Source organism: Cherax quadricarinatus, chromosome 65, assembly GCF_038502225.1.
Source record: "Cherax quadricarinatus isolate ZL_2023a chromosome 65, ASM3850222v1, whole genome shotgun sequence".
Taxonomy (NCBI): domain Eukaryota; kingdom Metazoa; phylum Arthropoda; class Malacostraca; order Decapoda; family Parastacidae; genus Cherax; species Cherax quadricarinatus.
Genome location: NC_091356.1, coordinates 4819021 through 4839351, shown reverse-complemented (window position 1 = coordinate 4839351; position 20331 = coordinate 4819021). Strand labels below are relative to the sequence as shown.

The window sequence follows — 20331 nt, the reverse complement described above, 5'->3', positions numbered from 1 at the left end:
GGGACTGATTACATCAAACTCCTTCTTATCTTCCATCGTTCTTCTTTGCATTGGACTGATGAAGTCACTGGCTGACGAAATATTTCTACAGTAAAGATACCCAATTGTCGCACAATGTCTCATTCTTCAGTGTCAGGGAACCTGAACTGTTGGGTCTGCTATATGTTTGGATCAGGGTTCCAGTGTGTGTGCATATGTATATATATATATATATATATATATATATATATATATATATATATATATATATATATATATATATATATATATATATATATATATATATATATATATATATATATATATATGGCAAATAACCACTCTGAAAAATATTGTGAATTTCCAAGCACATTCGTGATTTCTCACATTATCAAGGAACTGTAAAAATAATAGGCCAGCATAAGGTTTATAATGTTGAGATGTCACCTCACATATGACTACACATGACCCAACACGCTGAACGTGGAGGTGTAGTGGGAATTTTATCAGGTCACATGTCAATTGAAATTTATGAGTGACATGTCAGGCATAGCTTAAATTCCTCACAAATTCTATTAATTATATAACCCTGAACTAATATTCATATTAAAATGAATATTTTGCAAAAAGAATTCTTCCCAATGAATGTAATGTGTAGAGACATGCTGATGATGCTGGCTGAGTAATGCCAAAGAATATAGGTATAAACTATTTACTTTGTGAATTATCTAGTTTAATGTCTTCCATAATGTTTACTGTCGAGTTTGAGCACAATAACTCACTGCCTTTTAGAGATGTCTTAATTATTAAGGGTAACCATGAATTTAATTTCAAAATATACAGAAAACTAACAGATAACTGTTCTTATGTGCTCTAGTTTTTCTGTACGTCATGATAGAGTTAAACTTTTTTGTATCGTCATCCATGATTTTTAGAACTTCGGGTATTTGCAACCTAGAGTTCAAAGCTGAAGAAATTTTGAAGATTTATGAAATAATTAATGATCTAAAATACCCCCCAAAAAATTAGACATCGTTATGACCATACTGAAAAGTGAGTCAATGCAGTGGATGAGCCAGCAACACCCCCCAGGGAACACCTCCAAGCAGGTGTTGACGCAGGTGTTCCATCTCAATACCTGTAATCACAAACTATCCAGGTATTGACACACCCTCATTAGTGCCACCACCTGTTATCCTAAAGTTTATCCTCCCGGGATACAAACCCACACGTCGGTACCATACACAAAACCACCACAAAATACTGAGAAGAGCTGAGAGAAGAATTAACTGAACCTCTGGTTGCTAGGTACTTAGAAATTTTTTTAAAATTCATTAAAAAGAGAGTGTGTTGGCACGGGCGTTTGTCTACAAGACTGTATGTGGGCTATGATGAGGTGGAGGTATAATGTGGCTTGTTATGATGAGATGGAGGAATAATGTGGCTTGTTATGATGAGATGGAGGTATAATGTGGCTTGTTGTGATGAGATGGAGGTATAATGTGGCTTGTTGTGATGAGATGGAGGTATAATGTGGCTTGTTGTGATGAGATGGAGGTATAATGTGGCTTGTTATGATGAGATGGAGGTATAATGTGGCTTGTTATGATGAGATGGAGGTATAATGTGGCTTGTTGTGATGAGATGGAGGTATAATGTGGCTTGTTGTGATGAGATGGAGGTATAATGTGGCTTGTTATGATGAGATGGAGGTATAATGTGGCTTGTTATGATGAGATGGAGGTATAATGTGGCTTGTTGTGATGAGATGGAGGTATAATGTGGCTTGTTGTGATGAGATGGAGGAATAATGTGGCTTGTTGTGATGAGATGGAGGAATAATGTGGCTTGTTGTGATGAGATGGAGGAATAATGTGGCTTGTTGTGATGAGATGGAGACGTTTCGGATGTTGGGGATCGTGCTAAATTGAGCGAAATGTCGCCGGCGCTGTAGTAGTAGTTGACTGGTGGTGTGATAGTAGTTGACTGGTGATGTGGTGGTAGTTGACTGGGGGTGTGGTGGTAGTTGACTGGTGGTAGTTGACTGGTGATGTGGTAGTAGTTGACTGGTGGTGTGGTGGTAGTTGACTGGTGGTGTGGTGGTAGTTTGGTGGTGTGGTGGTAGTTTGGTGGTGTGGTGGTAGTTTGGTGGTGTGGTGGTAGTTTGGTGGTGTGGTGGTAGTTTGGTGGTGTGGTGGTAGTTTGGTGGTAGTTTGGTGGTGTGGTGGTAGTTTGGTGGTGTGGTGGTAGTTTGGTGGTGTGGTGGTAGTTTGGTGGTGTGGTGGTAGTTTGGTGGTGTGGTGGTAGTTTGGTGGTGTGGTGGTAGTTGACTGGTGGTGTGGTGGTAGTTGACTGGTGTTGTGGTAGTTGACTGGTGGTGTGGTGGTAGTTGACTGGTGATGTGGTGGTAGTTGACTGGTGGTGTGGTGGTAGTTGACTGGTGGTGTGGTGGTAGTTGACTGGTGTTGTGGTAGTTTGGTGGTGTGGTGGTAGTTTGGTGGTGTGGTGGTAGTTTGGTGGTGTGGTGGTAGTTTGGTGGTGTGGTGGTAGTTGACTGGTGGTGTGGTGGTAGTTGACTGGTGGTGTGGTGGTAGCTGATTGGTAGTGTGGTGGTAGCTATCAGATGCTGTGACACGTGCTGTGACAGGTGCTGTGACAGGTGCTGAGACAGGTGCTGTGACAGGTGATGCGACAGGCGCTGTGACAGGCGCTGTGACAGGTATTGTGACGGGTGCTGTGACGGATGCTGCGACAGGCGCTGTGACAGGTGCTGGAGGAGCTAGAAGACCTTCTAAAACAGGTGTCGGAGCCGAGGATATAAAGCCAGGTAGTGACAGGTGTCACCCTCACTCAGCCATCTGTACAGATGAGGTCGTTGCGTCTGCTGCTTTTGGCACTGGTGGTGGCCATGCAGGTAAGTGTCATCACTGGTAGTGACCATACAGGTGAGTGCCATCACTGGTAGTGACCACACAGGTGAGTGCCAACACTGACAATGACCATACAGGTGAGTGCCAACAGTGACAATGACCGTACAGGTGAGTGCCATCACTGGTAGTGACCATACAGATGGCTGTCATCACTGGTAGTGACCATACAGGTGAGTGCCATCACTGGTAGTGACCATACAGGTGAGTGCCGTCACTGGTAGTGGCCATACAGGTGAGTGCCATCTCTGGTAGTAACCATACAGGTGAGTGCCATCACTGGTAGTGACCATACAGGTGAGTGCCGTCACTGGTAGTGGCCATACAGGTGAGTGCCATCTCTGGTAGTAACCATACAGGTGAGTGCCATCACTGGTAGTGACCATACAGGTGAGTGCCATCACTGGTAGTGGCCATACAGGTGAGTGCAATCGCTGACAATGACCATACAAGTGAGTGCCATCACTGACAGTAACCATACAGCTGGGTGCCATCACTGGTAGTGACCATACAGCTGGGTACCATCACTGGTAGTGACCATACAGCTGGGTGCCATCACTGGTAGTGACCATACAGCTGGGTACCATCACTGGTAGTGACCATACAGCTGGGTGCCATCACTGGTAGTGACCATACAGCTGGGTACCATCACTGGTAGTGACCATACAGCTGGGTACCATCACTGGTAGTGACCATACAGCTGGGTACCATCACTGGTAGTGACCATACAGCTGGGTGCCATCACTGGTAGTGACCATACAGCTGGGTACCATCACTGGTAGTGACCATACAGCTGGGTGCCATCACTGGTAGTGACCATACAGCTGGGTACCATCACTGGTAGTGACCATACAGCTGGGTACCATCACTGGTAGTGACCATACAGCTGGGTGCCATCACTGGTAGTGACCATACAGCTGGGTGCCATCACTGGTAGTGACCATACAGCTGGGTACCATCACTGGTAGTGACCATACAGCTGGGTGCCATCACTGGTAGTGACCATACAGCTGGGTACCATCACTGGTAGTGACCATACAGCTGGGTACCATCACTGGTAGTGACCATACAGCTGGGTGCCATCACTGGTAGTGACCATACAGCTGGGTGCCATCACTGGTAGTGACCATACAGCTGGGTGCCATCACTGGTAGTGACCATACAGCTGGGTGCCATCACTGGTAGTGACCATACAGCTGGGTGCCATCACTGGTAGTGACCATACAGCTGGGTGCCATCACTGGTAGTGACCATACAGCTGGGTGCCATCACTGGTAGTGACCATACAGCTGGGTGCCATCACTGGTAGTGACCATACAGCTGGGTGCCATCACTGGTAGTGACCATACAGCTGGGTGCCATCACTGGTAGTGACCATACAGCTGGGTGCCATCACTGGTAGTGACCATACAGCTGGGTGCCATCACTGGTAGTGACCATACAGGTGAGTGCTATTACAGGCAGTGACCATACAGGTGATATTACTGCAACACCTCTAAGTGAATATATATATACAAATTATCTCTGGCAGCGAGAGAATTACAGGTGTGTCAACAGGTGTGTCAACAGGTGTGTCAACAGGTGTGTCAACAGGTGTTTTCGATTCACAGACTATTATTAAATTTATTTAAAATTCATTTTCCTTCATTCTAATGTATATGTTGTCGATACTTATACAAATGAGTAATAAGCATTAGTTTTTAAGTGTGAGTGGTCTCTTATTATTATTATTATTATTATTATTATTATTATTATTATTATTATTATTATTATTATTATTATTTTTATTGTAAGTATTATCAGTAGTAGTAAAAGTAGTATTAGTAGTGATAATAATAATAATAATAATAATAATAATAGTTATAATCAGTAGTAGTAGATTACTACTGCTACTAATTACAACTATTATTATTATATTTGAAGTTGAATTATTAGTTATTCTTATTAGTTGTAATATTTTGTAATATTATCATTATTATTATCATCATCATCATCATTATTATTATTACTACTACTACTATTACTATGTGAGTGTGTTAATATGATGGTGCGGTGTTTCTGTGAACACTACAGGATGTGAGTAGTGTGTGGCCATGGTGCCCGGACGGCTGGATACATTACGAGTCTATCTGTGTGTGGGTGAGCTCTGAGAAGACCGTCTGGTGGAAGGCTTGGGACAACTGCACAGCTCTCGGCAGTCACCTGGCCTTCATTGAAACTGAGGCCGAGAGTAACACTCTAACAGGTATATAGTGTTTGTGTGTGTGTGTGTGTGTGTTTGTGTGTGTGTGTGTGTGTGTGTGTTTGTGTGTGTGTGTGTGTGTGTGTGTGTGTGTGTGTGTGTGTGTGTGTGTGTGTGTGTGTTTGTGTGTGTGTGTGTGTGTGTGTGTGTGTGTGTGTGTGTGTGTGTGTGTGTGTGTGTGTGTGTGTGTGTTTGTGTGTGTGTGTGTGTGTGTGTGTTTGTGTGTGTGTGTGTGTTTGTGTGTGTGTGTGTGTGTGTGTGTGTGTGTGTGTGTGTGTGTGTGTGTGTGTGTGTGTGTGTGTGTGTGTGTGTGTGTGTGTGTGCGTGTACTCACCTAGTTGTACTCACCTAGATGAGGTTGCAGGGGTCGAGTCCAAGCTCTTGGCCCCGCCTCTTCACTGGTCGCTACTAGGTCACTCTCCCTGAACCGTGAGCTTTATCATACCTCTGCTTAAAGCTATGTATGGATCCTGCCTCCACTACATCGCTTCCCAAACTATTCCACTTCCTGACTACTCTGTGGCTGAAGAAATACTTTCTAACATCCCTGTGAGTCATCTGTGTCTTCAACTTCCAATTGTGTCCCCTTGTTGCTGTGTCCCATCTCTGGAACATCCTGTCTTTGTCCACCTTGTCAATTCCTCTCAGTATGTGTGTACTCACCTATTTGTACTCACCTATTTGTGGTTGCAGGGGTCGAGTCTTAGCTCCTGGCCCCGCCTCTTCACCGGTTGCTACTGGGCCCTCTCTCTCCCCGCTCCATGAGCTTTATCAAACCTCGTCTTAAAACTGTGTATGGTTCCTGCCTCCACTACGTCATTTTCTAGGCTATTCCACTGCCTTACAACTCTATGACTGAAGAAATACTTCCTACTATCTCTCTGACTCATTTGTGTCTTCAACTTCCAATTGTGGCCTCTTGTTTCTGTGTCCCCTCCCTGGAACATCCTGTCTTTGTCCACCTTGTCTATTCCACGCAGTATTTTATATGTCGTTATCATGTCTCCCCTGACCCTCCTGTCCTCCAGTGTCGTCAGGCCGATTTCCCTTAATCTTTCTTCATAGGACATTCCCCATAGCTCTGGAACTAACCTTGTCGCAAACCTTTGTACTTTCTCTAGTTTCTTGACGTGCTTTATCAAGTGCGGGTTCCAAACAGGTGCTGCATACTCCAGTATGGGCCTGACATACACGGTGTACAGTGTCTTGAATGTGTGTGTGTGTGTGTGTGTGTGTGTGTGTGTGTGTAGGCAAGTTGCTAGAGTCAATTATAGCTGAGATTATAAGAAGCAATCTCGATAAGCATAGCTTGATTAATGATACTCAGCATGGATTCACAAGAGGCCGGTCTTGTCTAACTAATTTATTAACTTTCTTCAGTAAAGCTTTTGAGGCTGTTGACCACGATAAAGAATTTGATATTGTTTACTTAGATTTTAGTAAGGCATTTGATAGAGTTCCGCACCAAAGACTGTTGAAGAAAGTAGCAGCTCATGGCATTGGGGGAAGGGTGCTCTCGTGGATCGAGTCATGGCTCACAGACAGGAAGCAGAGAGTGTCCATAAATGGGGTTAAATCCGAGTGGGGATCAGTAACAAGTGGCGTTCCACAGGGATCAGTCTTGTAAGAACATAAGAACATAAGAAAGGAGGAACACTGCAGCAGGCCTGTTGGCCCATACTAGGCAGGTCCTTTACAATTCATCCCACTAACAAACATTTGACCTACCCAATTTTCAATGCTACCCAAGAAATAAGCTCTGATGTGCAAGTCCCACTCAAATCCAACCCATCCCACTCATGTATTTATCCAACCTAAATTTGAAACTACCCAAAGTCCTAGCCTCAATAACCCAACTAGGTAGACTGTTCCACTCATCCACTACCCTATTTCCAAACCAATACTTTCCTATGTCCTTTCTAAATCTAAACTTATCTAATTTAAATCCATTACTGCGGGTTCTCTCTTGGAGAGATATTCTCAAGACCTTGTTAATATCCCCTTTATTAATACCTATCTTCCACTTATACACTTCGATCAGGTCTCCCCTCATTCTTCGTCTAACAAGTGAATGTAACTTAAGAGTCTTCAATCTTTCTTCATAAGGAAGATTTCTAATGCTATGTATTAATTTAGTCATCCTACGCTGAATGTTTTCTAACGAATTTATGTCCATTCTGTAATATGGAGACCAGAATTGAACTGCATAATCTAGGTGAGGCCTTACTAATGATGTATAAAGCTGCAGTATGACCTCTGGACTTCTGTTGCTTACACTTCTTGATATAAATCCCAGTAATCTATTTGCCTTATTACGTACGCTTAGGCATTGCTGTCTTGGTTTAAGGTTGCTGCTTACCATAACCCCCAAGTCCTTTTCGCAATCTGTATGGTTAAGTTCTACATTATTTAACTTATAAGTGCTAGGGTTATGGACACTCCCGAGCTTCAGAACCTTGCATTTATCTACATTGAACTGCATCTGCCACTTTTCTGACCAAGAGTAGAGTTTGTCTAAATCCTCCTGAAGTTCCCTAACATCTACGTTTGAATCAATTATCCTACCTATCTTCGTGTCATCGGCGAATTTGCTCATATCACTAGTAATTCCTTCATCAAGATCATTGATATATATTATAAACAACAACGGGCCCAAGACTGATCCCTGTGGAACGCCACTTGTTACTGATCCCCACTCGGATTTAACCCCATTTATGGACACTCTTTGCTTCCTGTCTGTGAGCCATGATTCGATCCACGAGAGCACCCTTCCCCCAATGCCATGAGCTGCTACTTTCTTCAACAGTCTTTGGTGCGGAACTCTATCAAATGCCTTACTAAAATCTAAGTAAATAATATCAAATTCTTTATCGTGGTCAACAGCCTCAAAAGCTTTACTGAAGAAAGTTAATAAATTAGTTAGACAAGACCGGCCTCTTGTGAATCCATGCTGAGTATCATTAATCAAGCTATGCTTATCGAGATGGCTTCTTATAATCTCAGCTATAATTGACTCTAGTAATTTGCCTACAATTGAGGTCAGGCTTATTGGGCGGTAATTTGACGGTAACGACTTGTCCCCTGTTTTAAAAATAGGAATTACATTAGCCATCTTCCACATATCAGACACTGCACCTGTTTGAAGAGATAAATTAAAAATATTAGTTAATGGTTCACAGACTTCCATTTTGCATTCCTTTAGAACCCTTGAAAAAACCTCATCAGGACCCGGTGACTTATTTTGCTTCAGTCTGTCTATCTGCTTCACAACCATTTCACTAGTGACTGTGATGTTACATAATTTATCTTCTTCTGATTCACTATAAAAATTAATTACCGGAATATTATTAGTGTCTTCCTGAGTAAAAACCGAGAGAAAATAATTATTTAAAATCGAGCACATTTCATTCTCTTTGTCAGTAAGATGCCCATAGTTATTTTTAAGGGGACCTATCTTATCTCTAACTTTTGTTCTATAGACCTGGAAAAAACTTTTTGGGTTAGTTTTAGAATCCCTAGCAACTTTAATTTCATAGTCCCTTTTAGCTTTTCTTATCCCCTTTTTAATGTCCCTCTTAATGTCAATATACTGATTCATAAGATGACCCTCGCCTCTTTTGATACGCCTATAAATTCCTTTCTTATGCCCTAGTAGATATTTCAGCCTATTATTCATCCATTTTGGGTCATTTCTATTTGATCTAATTTCCTTATAAGGGATAAACGTTCTTTGAGCAGCATGTATTGTGTTCAGAAAACTGTCATATTGATAGCTCTCTTCGTTACCCCAGTCAACAGATGATAAGTGTTCTCTAAGCCCATCGTAATCTGCTAGGCGAAAATCTGGGACTGTTACTGAGTTATCCCTACTATCATACTTCCATTCAATTCTACATGTAATTGATTTGTGGTCGCTGGCACCCAGTTCCTCTGAAACTTCTAAATTATTAACAAGGGATTCATTGTTTGCCAGAACTAAGTCAAGCAGGTTATTACCCCTTGTAGGTTCTGTCACAAACTGCTTCAAAAAACAATCCTGAACTACTTCTAAGAAATCGTATGATTCTAAATTCCCAGTTAAGAAATTCCAATCAATATGACTAAAGTTAAAGTCTCCTAGAATTACTACATTATCGTGCCTTGTGGCCCTAACAATTTCCTCCCATAGTAGTCTCCCCTGGTCCCTATCTAAATTTGGGGGACGGTATATCACACCTAAAATTAATTTTTCATGCCCCTCTGAAAATTCTATCCAAACAGACTCTGTATGTGTTACTTCAGACTTAATACCTGTTTTTATGCAACAGTTCAAGCGATCTCGGACATACAATGCCACCCCACCCCCCTTCCCGATACTTCTATCTACTTGGAACAATTTAAAACCCTGAATGTGACATTCTGCAGGCATGTCCCGACTTTTTGAATTAAACCACGTCTCAGTAATGGCAAATACATCTATGTTACCTGCACTAGCAACTAGTCTCAACTCGTCCATCTTATTCCTAGCACTGCGACTATTTGTGTAATAAATATTTAATGACCCTCCTATCTCTTTACCCTTCCTGCTCCTTTCTGTTATTCCACTAAACCTATTACTGTCATTGTCAATTAGTGCCACTGGCTTTCCAATATCCTCCTCATTTTGCCTATTACTAGTTCTCCTAGTACTCATGTTACTACCCTGCGACTTCACAGTTTTCCCGCCAAAACCCATACCACTAACTATTCCTAGTTTAACGACCTAACAGCTCCCTCCACTGCGTTGGCCAGTGCTCCCACCCCACACCTAGACAAGTGAACCCCATCCCTGGCATACATGTTATTTCTGCCATAGAAGAGGTCCCAGTTGTCAATGAATGTTACCGCATTTTCCTTACAGTATTTGTCCAGCCAGCAATTGACACCAATTGCTCTGGACAACCATTCATTTCCAACTCCTCTCCTTGGCAAAATGCCACATATGACAGGTTTGCCACCCTTCTTCCTAATTATCTCTATTGCTGACCTATACCTGCTAATCAGGTCCTCACTCCTACGTCTGCCAACATCGTTGCCTCCAGCACTGAGACAGATAATAGGATTGCTCCCATTACCTCTCATGATGTCATCCAGACGGCTAACAATATCCTTCATCCCAGCCCCAGGAAAACATACTCTCTGCCTCCTACTCCTATCCTTCAAACAGAATGCCCTATCCATGTACCTAATCTGGCTATCCCCAACAACAACAATGTTTTTACCTTCCTTGGCGTCGTCCGTAGTGAAGCTCCGAGTAGTCGACTTACATTCGCCAGGTAGCATTACACCACTTGTAGAATTCGTCATGACGTTCTCGATGGTCTTCGTTGGGGTTTCTAGGGATGTCTCACTCACGTCTGCCAATGCTTCTTTGGTGCTCGTTGTGGCATTCCCAGTAGAACACTCACATTCGTCAGGTAGCACCGAGAATGAGTTGGAAGTTTCCACGGCAGTCTTCCGGTTTCTCGTTGTTTCTGCCTCTCCAACCGTTTTCTTAATCTTCAGCTTGGTTCCATGTTGCCCGACCACTGACCAAGCTCCCTTCTTAACCTGGGGACTCACAACAGGTGGATTACTACGAATCCTCTTGTTCTCCTCAGTTAATCGCCGTATCTCCAGTTTAGCAACTCTGAGCTCTTCTCTCAGCTGCTGGTAAAGCTGCTCAAGAGAGGGCATCCTGGTTCAGATTCACAGAGAGCACACAAACAGGTCTTCACAGAGCTAAGTACACGTCACCACTGAGCTAAGTACACGTCACCACTGAGCTAAGTACACGTCACCACTGAGCTAAGTACACGTCACCACTGAGTACACGTCACCACTGTTTTGGATTAGTTGGTCACTTTTAATATGATTCAATGTGATAAAAATAAGATTTAGTGGTGACAACGTTTCGCTCTGTGTAGAGCTTTAACAAACCATGATTTGACGAAGCTCTACACAGAAAGAAATGTCCCATTAGAGGCTTATTGTGTGTATACTGTTAGAACTATGTCTGTATATCTAGTTGAGAATTGTTCCATGAATGCTAAAGTGGGAGGGACGGTTGTAGAGAAACGGTTTTGGGTACCAGGTGTGAATGATGTTGGGAAAACTTTGATTGAACTTTATACAGAAAGGGGTTTGGTTATAGGTAATACATTTTTTAAGAAGAAAAGGATAAATAAGTATATAAGATATGATATAGGGCATAATGACAGTAGTTTGCTGGACTATGTATTGGTAGATAAAAGACAGATGGGTAGACTTCAAATGGGTATGTTTATCGAGGGGCCACAGATATATCAGATCACTTTTTAGTTGTAGCTACAGTGAGAGTAAAAGGTAGATGGATACAAGGAGAAAGGCATCAGCAAGTAAGAGGGAGGTCAAGGTTAATAAACTGAAAGAAGTGGCAGTTAGGGTAAAATATAAACAACTATTGGAGGATAGATGGGTTAGTGAGAGTATAGGCAATAAGGTTGAAGAAGTATGGGATTTAATAATGTAGTGTTAGAGTGTTCAGCAGAAGTTTGTGGTTACAGGAAAGTGGGTGCCGGAGGGAAGAAGAGCGATTGGTAGAATGATGATGTAAAGAGAGTTGTAACAAAAAAGTTAGTATATGAGAGCTTTCTACAAAGCAGAAGTAATACGAGGGATAGGAAGCAATGTGACAGATGTTGCAAGTGTATGGAAGGTTACTGAAAGCAGTTAAGATTTTTACGAGGACAGTGAAGCTCAGGTTACAGTATGTAGGTGAGAGGGAGATTATTATCCAGTAAAAGTAGGCCTGAGACAAGGATGTGTGATGTCACTATGGTTGTTCAACATATTTATAGATGGGGTTGTAAGAGAAGTGAATGTTCGGGTGTTGGCAAGAGGTGTGAGGTTAAAAGATAAAGAATCACACATAAAGTGGGAGTTGTCACAGTTGCTCTTTGCTGATGACACTGTGTTTTTGGGAGATTCTGAAGAGAAGTTGTAGAGGTTGGTGAACGAGTTTGGAAGAGTATGTACAAAAAGGAAATTAAAAGTGAACATATTTAGGCAATGAAAAAATTGGATATCAGATTGGAGGGAGAGAGTATGGAGGAGGTGAATGTATTCAGATACCTGGGAATGGACTTGTCAGCAGATGGATCTATGAAAGACGAGGTGAATCATACAACGGATTAGGGGAAGTGGCGTGGAGGTGAATAGAGCACTAAGGAATCCATGGAGACAAAGAACGTTATCCATGGAACCAAATAGGGAAATGCATAGAAGTATATTGGTACCAATGCTCTTATTTTTTATGTGAAGTATGGGTGGTGAATGTTGCAACAAGGAGAAGGCTGAAGGCAGTGGAGATGTCGTGTCTGAGGGCAATGTGTGGTGTGAATATAGAGAATTCGTAGCTTGGAAATTAGAAGGAGATGCGGGGTTACTAAAAGTATTATCCAGACGGCTGAGGGTGGGATGTTGATGTGCTTCGGACATTTAAAAAGGATGGAATGAAATAGAATGACTTAGAGGTCATACAAATCTGTAGTGGAAGGAAGGCGGGGTAGGGGTCATCCTAGAGAAGGTTGGAGGGAGGGGGGTAAAGAAGGTTTTGTGTGCGAGGGGCTTAGACTTCCAGCAAGCATGCGTGAGAGTGTTAGATAGGAGGGAGTGAAGGCGAATGTTTTTATGACTTGATGATGTGCAGTTGGAGTGTAAGAAAGGCAACATTTATGAAAAGATTCAGGGAAACCGGTTAGCCGGACTTGAGTCCTGAAGGTGGGAGGTACAGTGCCTGCTCTCTGAAGGAGGAGTATTGATATGTTGCAGTTCTTTAACAGTAGTGTAGGCACACCTCTGGCAAGACAGTGATGAAGTGAATGATGATGAAAGTGTTTCTTCTTTTTCAGGTCACCCTGCCTCGGTGGGAAACGGCCGATGTGTTAACAAAAAAAAATAATAATTTTTTCCAGCCACGGTATTGTGACTTAGAGATGAATTGTTCCAGTCATGGTATTGTGACTTACATTCACTTAACAGTTACTTCGTCGGAGAGCCAAACCGGAACGGGTCAGGTAGAGAGGAGCGCTGCGTAGCCATCAGGAAGGACTATGGCTATAAGTGGAGTGACGAGTACTGCTTTGATGAGAGACAGTAAGTGTCCAGCACTTAACCTCACTGTTGTATACATGTACCAGTGAAACACTACTGAAACACCTTCTCTAGTGAAACACCAGTGAAACACCCTCTCTAGTGAAACACCCTCTCTAGTGAAACACCCTCTCTAGTGAAATACCAGTGAAACACCCTCTCTAGTGAAACACCAATGAAACACCCTCTCTACTGAAACACCACTGAAACACCCTCTCTAGTGAAACACTACTGAAACACCTTCTCTGGTGAAACACCAGTGAAACAGCCTCTCTAGTGAAACACTACTGAAACACCTTCTCTGGTGAAACACCAGTGAAACACACTCTCTAGTGAAACACCCTCTCTAGTGAAACACCACTAAAACACCCTCTCTAGTGAAACACCAGTGAAGCACCCTCTCTAGTGAAACACCAATGAAACACCCTCTCTAGTGAAACACCACTGAAACACCCTCTCTAGTGAAACACCAATGAAACACCCTCTATAGTGAAACACCACTGAAACACCCTCTCTAGTGAAACACCACTAAAACATCCTCTCTAGTGAAACACCAGTGAAGCACCCTCTCTAGTGAAACACCACTGAAACACCCTCTCTAGTGAAACACCACTGAAACACCCTCTCTAGTGAAACACCACTGAAACACCCTCTCTAGTGAAACACCAGTGAAGCACCCTCTCTAGTGAAACACCAATGAAACACTCTCTCTAGTGAAACACCACTGAAACACCCTCTCTAGTGAAACACCAGTGAAGCACCCTCTCTAGTGAAACACCAATGAAACACCCTCTCTAGTGAAACACCACTGAAACACCCTCTCTAGTGAAACACCAATGAAACACCCTCTCTAGTGAAACACCAATGAAACACCCTCTCTAGTGAAACACCACTAAAACACCCTCTCTAGTGAAACACCAGTGAAGCATCCTCTCTAGTGAAACACCAATGAAACTCTCTAGTGAAACACCACTGAAACACCCTCTCTAGCGAAACACCACTGAAACACTCTCTCTAGTGAAACACCACTGAAACACCCACTCTAGTGAAACACCAGTGAAGCACCCTCTCTAGTGAAACACCAATGAAACACTCTCTCTAGTGAAACACCACTGAAACACCCTCTCTAGTGAAACACCAGTAAAGCACCCTCTCTAGTGAAACACCAATGAAACACCCTCTCTAGTGAAACACCACTGAAACACCCTCTCTAGTGAAACACCAATGAACCTCCCTCTCTAGTGAAACACCAATGAAACACCCTCTCTAGTGAAACACCACTAAAACACCCTCTCTAGTGAAACACCAGTGAAGCATCCTCTCTAGTGAAACACCACTGAAACACCCTCTCCAGTAAAACACCACTGAAACACCCTCTCTAGAGAAACACCACTGAAACACCCTCTCTAGTGAAACACCAGTGAAGCACCCTCTCTAGTGAAACACCAATGAAACTCTCTAGTGAAACACCACTGAAACACCCTCTCTAGTGAAACACCAGTGAAGCACCCTCTCTAGCGAAACACCACTGAAACACCCTCTCTAGGGTGTTTCAGTGGTTATGTTAGGTTAGGTCAGGTAAGGTTAGGTTAGGTTAGGTTACTGTAAGCGGTCAGGTCCTATCATCAGTCAGCTACTATCATCAGTCAGCTACTATCATCAGTCAGCTACTATCATCAGTCAGCTACTGTCAGCAGTCATCTACTATCAGCAGTCAGCTACTATCAGCAGTCAGCTACTGTCAGCAGTCAGCTACTATCAGCAGTCAGCTACTATCAGAAGTCAGCTACTCTCAGCAGTCAGCTATTATCAGCAGTCAGCTACTGTCAGCAGTCAGCTACTGTCAACAGTCAGCTACTGTCAGCAGTCAGCTACTATCAGCAGTCAGCTACTGTCAGCAGTTAGCTACTCTCAGCAGTCAGCTACTGTCAGCAGTCAGCTACTGTCAACAGTCAGCTACTGTCAGCAGTCAGCTACTATCAGCAATCAGCTACTATCAGCAGTCAGCTGCTTTCATCAGTCAGCTACTGTCAGCAGTCAGCTACTATCAGCAATCAGCTACTATCAGCAGTCAGCTGCTTTCATCAGTCAGCTACTATCAGTAGTCAGCTACTATCAGCAGTCAGCTACTCTCAGCAGTCAGCTACTGTCTACAGTCAGCTACTGTCAGCAGTCAGCTACTATCAGCAGTCAGCTACTGTCAGCAGTTAGCTACTCTCAGCAGTCAGCTACTGTCAGCAGTCAGCTACTCTCAGCAGTCAGCTACTATCAGCAGTCAGCTACTATCAGCAGTCAGCTACTATCAGCAGTTAGCTACTCTCAGCAGTCAGCCACTATCAGCAGTCAGCTACTCTCAGCAGTCAGCTACTATCAGCAGTCATCTACTGTCAGCAGTCAGCTACTGTCAGCAGTCAGCTACTGTCAGCAGTCAGCTACTATCAGCAGTCAGCTACTATCAGCAGTCAGCTACTATCAGCAGTCAGCTACTATCAGCAGTCAGCTACTATCAGCAGTCATCTACTGTCGGCAGTCAGCTACTGTCAGCAGTCAGCTACTATCAGCAGTCATCTACTGTCAGCAGTCAGTTACTGTCAGCAGTCAGCTACTGTCAGCAGTCAGCTGCTATCAGCAGTCAGCTACTATCAGCAGTCAGCTACTATCAGCAGTCAGCTACTATCAGCAGTCAGCTACTATCAGCAGTCATCTACTGTCAGCAGCCAGCTACTGTCAGCAGTCAGCTACTGTCAGCAGTCAGCTACTGTCAGCAGTCAGCTACTGTCAGCAGTCAGCTACTGTCAGCAGTCAGCTACTATCAGCAGTCATCTACTGTCAGCAGCCAGCTACTGTCAGCAGTCAGCTACTGTCAGCAGTCAGCTACTGTCAGCAGTCAGCTACTGTCAGCAGCCAGCTACTGTCAGCAGTCAGCTACTGTCAGCAGCCAGCTACTGTCAGCAGTCAGCTACTGTCAGCAGTCAGCTACTATCAGCAGTCATCTACTGTCAGCAGCCAGCTACTGTCAGCAGTCAGCTACTGTCAGCAGTCAGCTACTGTCAGCAGTCAGCTACTGTCAGCAGCCAGCTACTGTCAGCAGCCAGCTACTGTCAGCAGCCAGCTACTGTCAGCAGTCAGCTACTGTCAGCAGCCAGCTACTGTCAGCAGTCAGCTACTGTCAGCAGCCAGCTACTGTCAGCAGTCAGCTACTGTCAGAAGCCAGCTACTGTCAGCAGTCAGCTACTGTCAGCAGTCAGCTACTATCAGCAGTCATCTACTGTCAGCAGTCAGCTACTGTCAGCAGTCAGCTACTGTCAGCAGTCAGCTACTGTCAGCAGCCAGCTACTGTCAGCAGCCAGCTACTGTCAGCAGTCAGCTACTGTCAGCAGCCAGCTACTGTCAGCAGTCAGCTACTGTCAGCAGCCAGCTACTGTCAGCAGTCAGCTACTGTCAGCAGCCAGCTACTGTCAGCAGTCAGCTACTGTCAGCAGCCAGCTACTGTCAGCAGTCAGCTACTGTCAGCAGCCAGCTACTGTCAGCAGTCAGCTACTGTCAGCAGCCAGCTACTGTCAGCAGTCAGCTACTGTCAGCAGCCAGCTACTGTCAGCAGTCAGCTACTGTCAGCAGCCAGCTACTGTCAGCAGTCAGCTACTGTCAGCAGCCAGCTACTGTCAGCAGTCAGATACTGTCAGCAGCCAGCTACTGTCAGCAGTCAGCTACTGTCAGCAGCCAGCTACTGTCAGCAGTCAGCTACTGTCAGCAGTCAGCTACTGTCAGCAGCCAGCTACTGTCAGCAGTCAGCTACTGTCAGCAGTCAGCTACTGTCAGCAGCCAGCTACTGTCAGCAGTCAGCTACTGTCAGCAGCCATCTACTGTCAGCAGTCAGCTACTGTCAGCAGCCAGCTACTGTCAGCAGTCAGCTACTGTCAGCAGCCAGCTACTGTCAGCAGTCAGCTACTGTCAGCAGCCAGCTACTGTCAGCAGTCAGCTACTGTCAGCAGTCAGCTACTGTCAGCAGCCAGCTACTGTCAGCAGTCAGCTACTGTCAGCAGCCAGCTACTGTCGGCAGTCAGCTACTGTCAGCAGCCAGCTACTGTCAGCAGTCAGCTACTGTCAGCAGCCAGCTACTGTCAGCAGTCAGCTACTGTCAGCAGCCAGCTACTGTCAGCAGTCAGCTACTGTCAGCAGCCAGCTACTGTCAGCAGTCAGCTACTGTCAGCAGCCAGCTACTGTCAGCAGTCAGCTACTGTCAGCAGTCAGCTACTGTCAGCAGCCAGCTACTGTCAGCAGTCAGCTACTGTCAGCAGCCAGCTACTGTCAGCAGTCAGCTACTGTCAGCAGCCAGCTACTGTCAGCAGTCAGCTACTGTCAGCAGTCAGCTACTCTCAGCAGATAGCTACTGTCAGCAGTCAGCTACTGTCAGCAGCCAGCTACTGTCAGCAGTCAGCTACTGTCAGCAGCCAGCTACTGTCAGCAGTCAGCTACTGTCAGCAGTCAGCTACTGTCAGCAGCCAGCTACTGTCAGCAGTCAGCTACTGTCAGCAGCCAGCTACTGTCAGCAGTCAGCTACTGTCAGCAGCCAGCTACTGTCAGCAGTCAGCTACTGTCAGCAGCCAGCTACTGTCAGCAGTCAGCTACTGTCAGCAGCCAGCTACTGTCAGCAGTCAGCTACTGTCAGCAGTCAGCTACTGTCAGCAGCCAGCTACTGTCAGCAGTCAGCTACTGTCAGCAGCCAGCTACTGTCAGCAGTCAGCTACTGTCAGCAGCCAGCTACTGTCAGCAGTCAGCTACTGTCAGCAGTCAGCTACTGTCAGCAGCCAGCTACTGTCAGCAGTCAGCTACTGTCAGCAGTCAGCTACTGTCAGCAGCCAGCTACTGTCAGCAGTCAGCTACTGTCAGCAGCCAGCTACTGTCAGCAGTCAGCTACTGTCAGCAGCCAGCTACTGTCAGCAGTCAGCTACTGTCAGCAGCCAGCTACTGTCAGCAGTCAGCTACTGTCAGCAGCCAGCTACTGTCAGCAGTCAGCTACTGTCAGCAGCCAGCTACTGTCAGCAGTCAGCTACTGTCAGCAGCCAGCTACTGTCAGCAGTCAGCTACTGTCAGCAGCCAGCTACTGTCAGCAGTCAGCTACTGTCAGCAACCAGCTACTGTCAGCAGTCAGCTACTGTCAGCAGCCAGCTACTGTCAGCAGTCAGCTACTGTCAGCAGTCAGCTACTGTCAGCAGCCAGCTACTGTCAGCAGTCAGCTACTGTCAGCAGCCAGCTACTGTCAGCAGTCAGCTACTGTCAGCAGCCAGTTGTTCTCAGCCAAGATGAAGGAAATTTAAATCTGTTTCTTTTTTTTGCAGATTCATCTGCCGCATGGATATCTAGGACCATCTGAGGACCACCTGAGGACCACCTGGAGGACCACCTGAGGACCACCTGAGGACCACCTGAGGACCACCTGAGGACCACCTGAGGACCATCTGAGGACCATCTGAGGACCATCTGAGGACCACCTGAGGACCCTCTGGAGGACCACCTGAGGACCATCTGAGGACTACCTGAGGACCACCTGAGGACCACCTGAAAACCACCTGAGGACCACCTGAAGACCATCTAAGGACCACCTAAAGACCACCTGAGGACCATCTGAGGACCATCTAAGGACCACCTAAAGACCACCTGAGGACCATCTGAGGACCACCTGAGGATCATCTGAGGACCACCTGAAGACCACCTGAGGATCGCCTGAGGATCACCTGAAGACCACCTGAGGACCACCTGAGGACCACCTGAGGGCCACTTGACGACAGCCTTGAAGACAGTCTTGAAGACCATCTAAAGACCATCTAAGAACTACCTGGCAGTTTTAGAACCTCCTAAAGGATACCCGACAACTTTTTCAAGACTACACGATGAGTATCTGAAGACCCGAAGACCACAGTGGCCCTCGGTCTACTATGAACACCAATACACCTTCCTAATTATCATAGAGGGCACGAATTAGAGTCCATAGTGTGTACGAAACAGAGGTCAAAGTGTGCACGAAATAGAGTACATTGTGTGCACGAAACAGAGTCCATAGTGTACACGAAACAGAGTCCATAGTGTGCACGAAACAGAGTTCAAAGTGTGCAAGATACAGAGTCCATAGTGTGCACGAAATAAAGTACAGTGTGTGTACTAAATAGAGTCCATAGTGTGCAAGAAACAGAGTTCATTGCGTGCACAAAACAAAGTCCATAATGTGCACGAAATAGAGTCCATTGTGTGCACTAATATAGTCCATAGTGTACACGAAACAGAGTCCATAGTGCGCACGAAATAGAGTATATTGTGTGCAAGAAACAGAGTCAATAGTGTGCACGAAATAGTCCATAGCGTGCACGAAATAGTCCATAGCGTGCACGAAAAAATACGAAACCGCAATGTGCACGTAAATGGTATGAGGAACCACAAGACGCCACGCACGTAATGCACGACCCCGCTACATGCACGTATATGGTGTGACTCACGTTATGCACGTAAAGTTTGCGAGCAATCAGATGCACGGAGAAAGATGCGACCCACTACATGCACGGAGATGTGACCCAACACGTGCACGGAGATGTGACCCAACACGTGCACGGACATGTGACCAAACACATTCACAATGTGACCAACACATGCACAATGTGACCCAGCACAGGCACAGAGATGTAATATAACACATGCGCAGTGTGACCCAACACGTGCACAATGCGACCCAACACATGCACAATGTGACCCAGCACAGGCACAGAGATGTAATATAACACATGCGCAGTGTGACCCAACACATGCACAATGCGACCCAACACATGCACAGTGTGACCCAACACGTGCACAATGTGACCCAACACATGCGCAGTGTGACCCAACACGTGCACAATGCGACCCAACACATGCAGTGTGACCCAACACGTGCACAATGTGACCCAACACATGCACAGTGTGACCCAACACATGTGAAGTGTGACTCAACGCATGCACAATGTGACACAACACATGCACAATGTGACACAACACATGCACAATGTGACACAACACATGCACAAT

General features: G+C 45.2%; 1 long non-coding RNA gene across 1 annotated transcript; it reads left to right on the top strand.

Annotated features, from left to right (window-relative positions):
- Window positions 1-2506: 2506 nt before the first annotated feature.
- On the top strand, window positions 2507-5408 carry LOC128700485 (uncharacterized). The gene is made up of 2 exons (XR_011393822.1): window positions 2507-2893; window positions 4980-5408. It is a non-coding gene; the product is annotated as an uncharacterized lncRNA (long non-coding RNA).
- Window positions 5409-20331: the final 14923 nt, after the last annotated feature.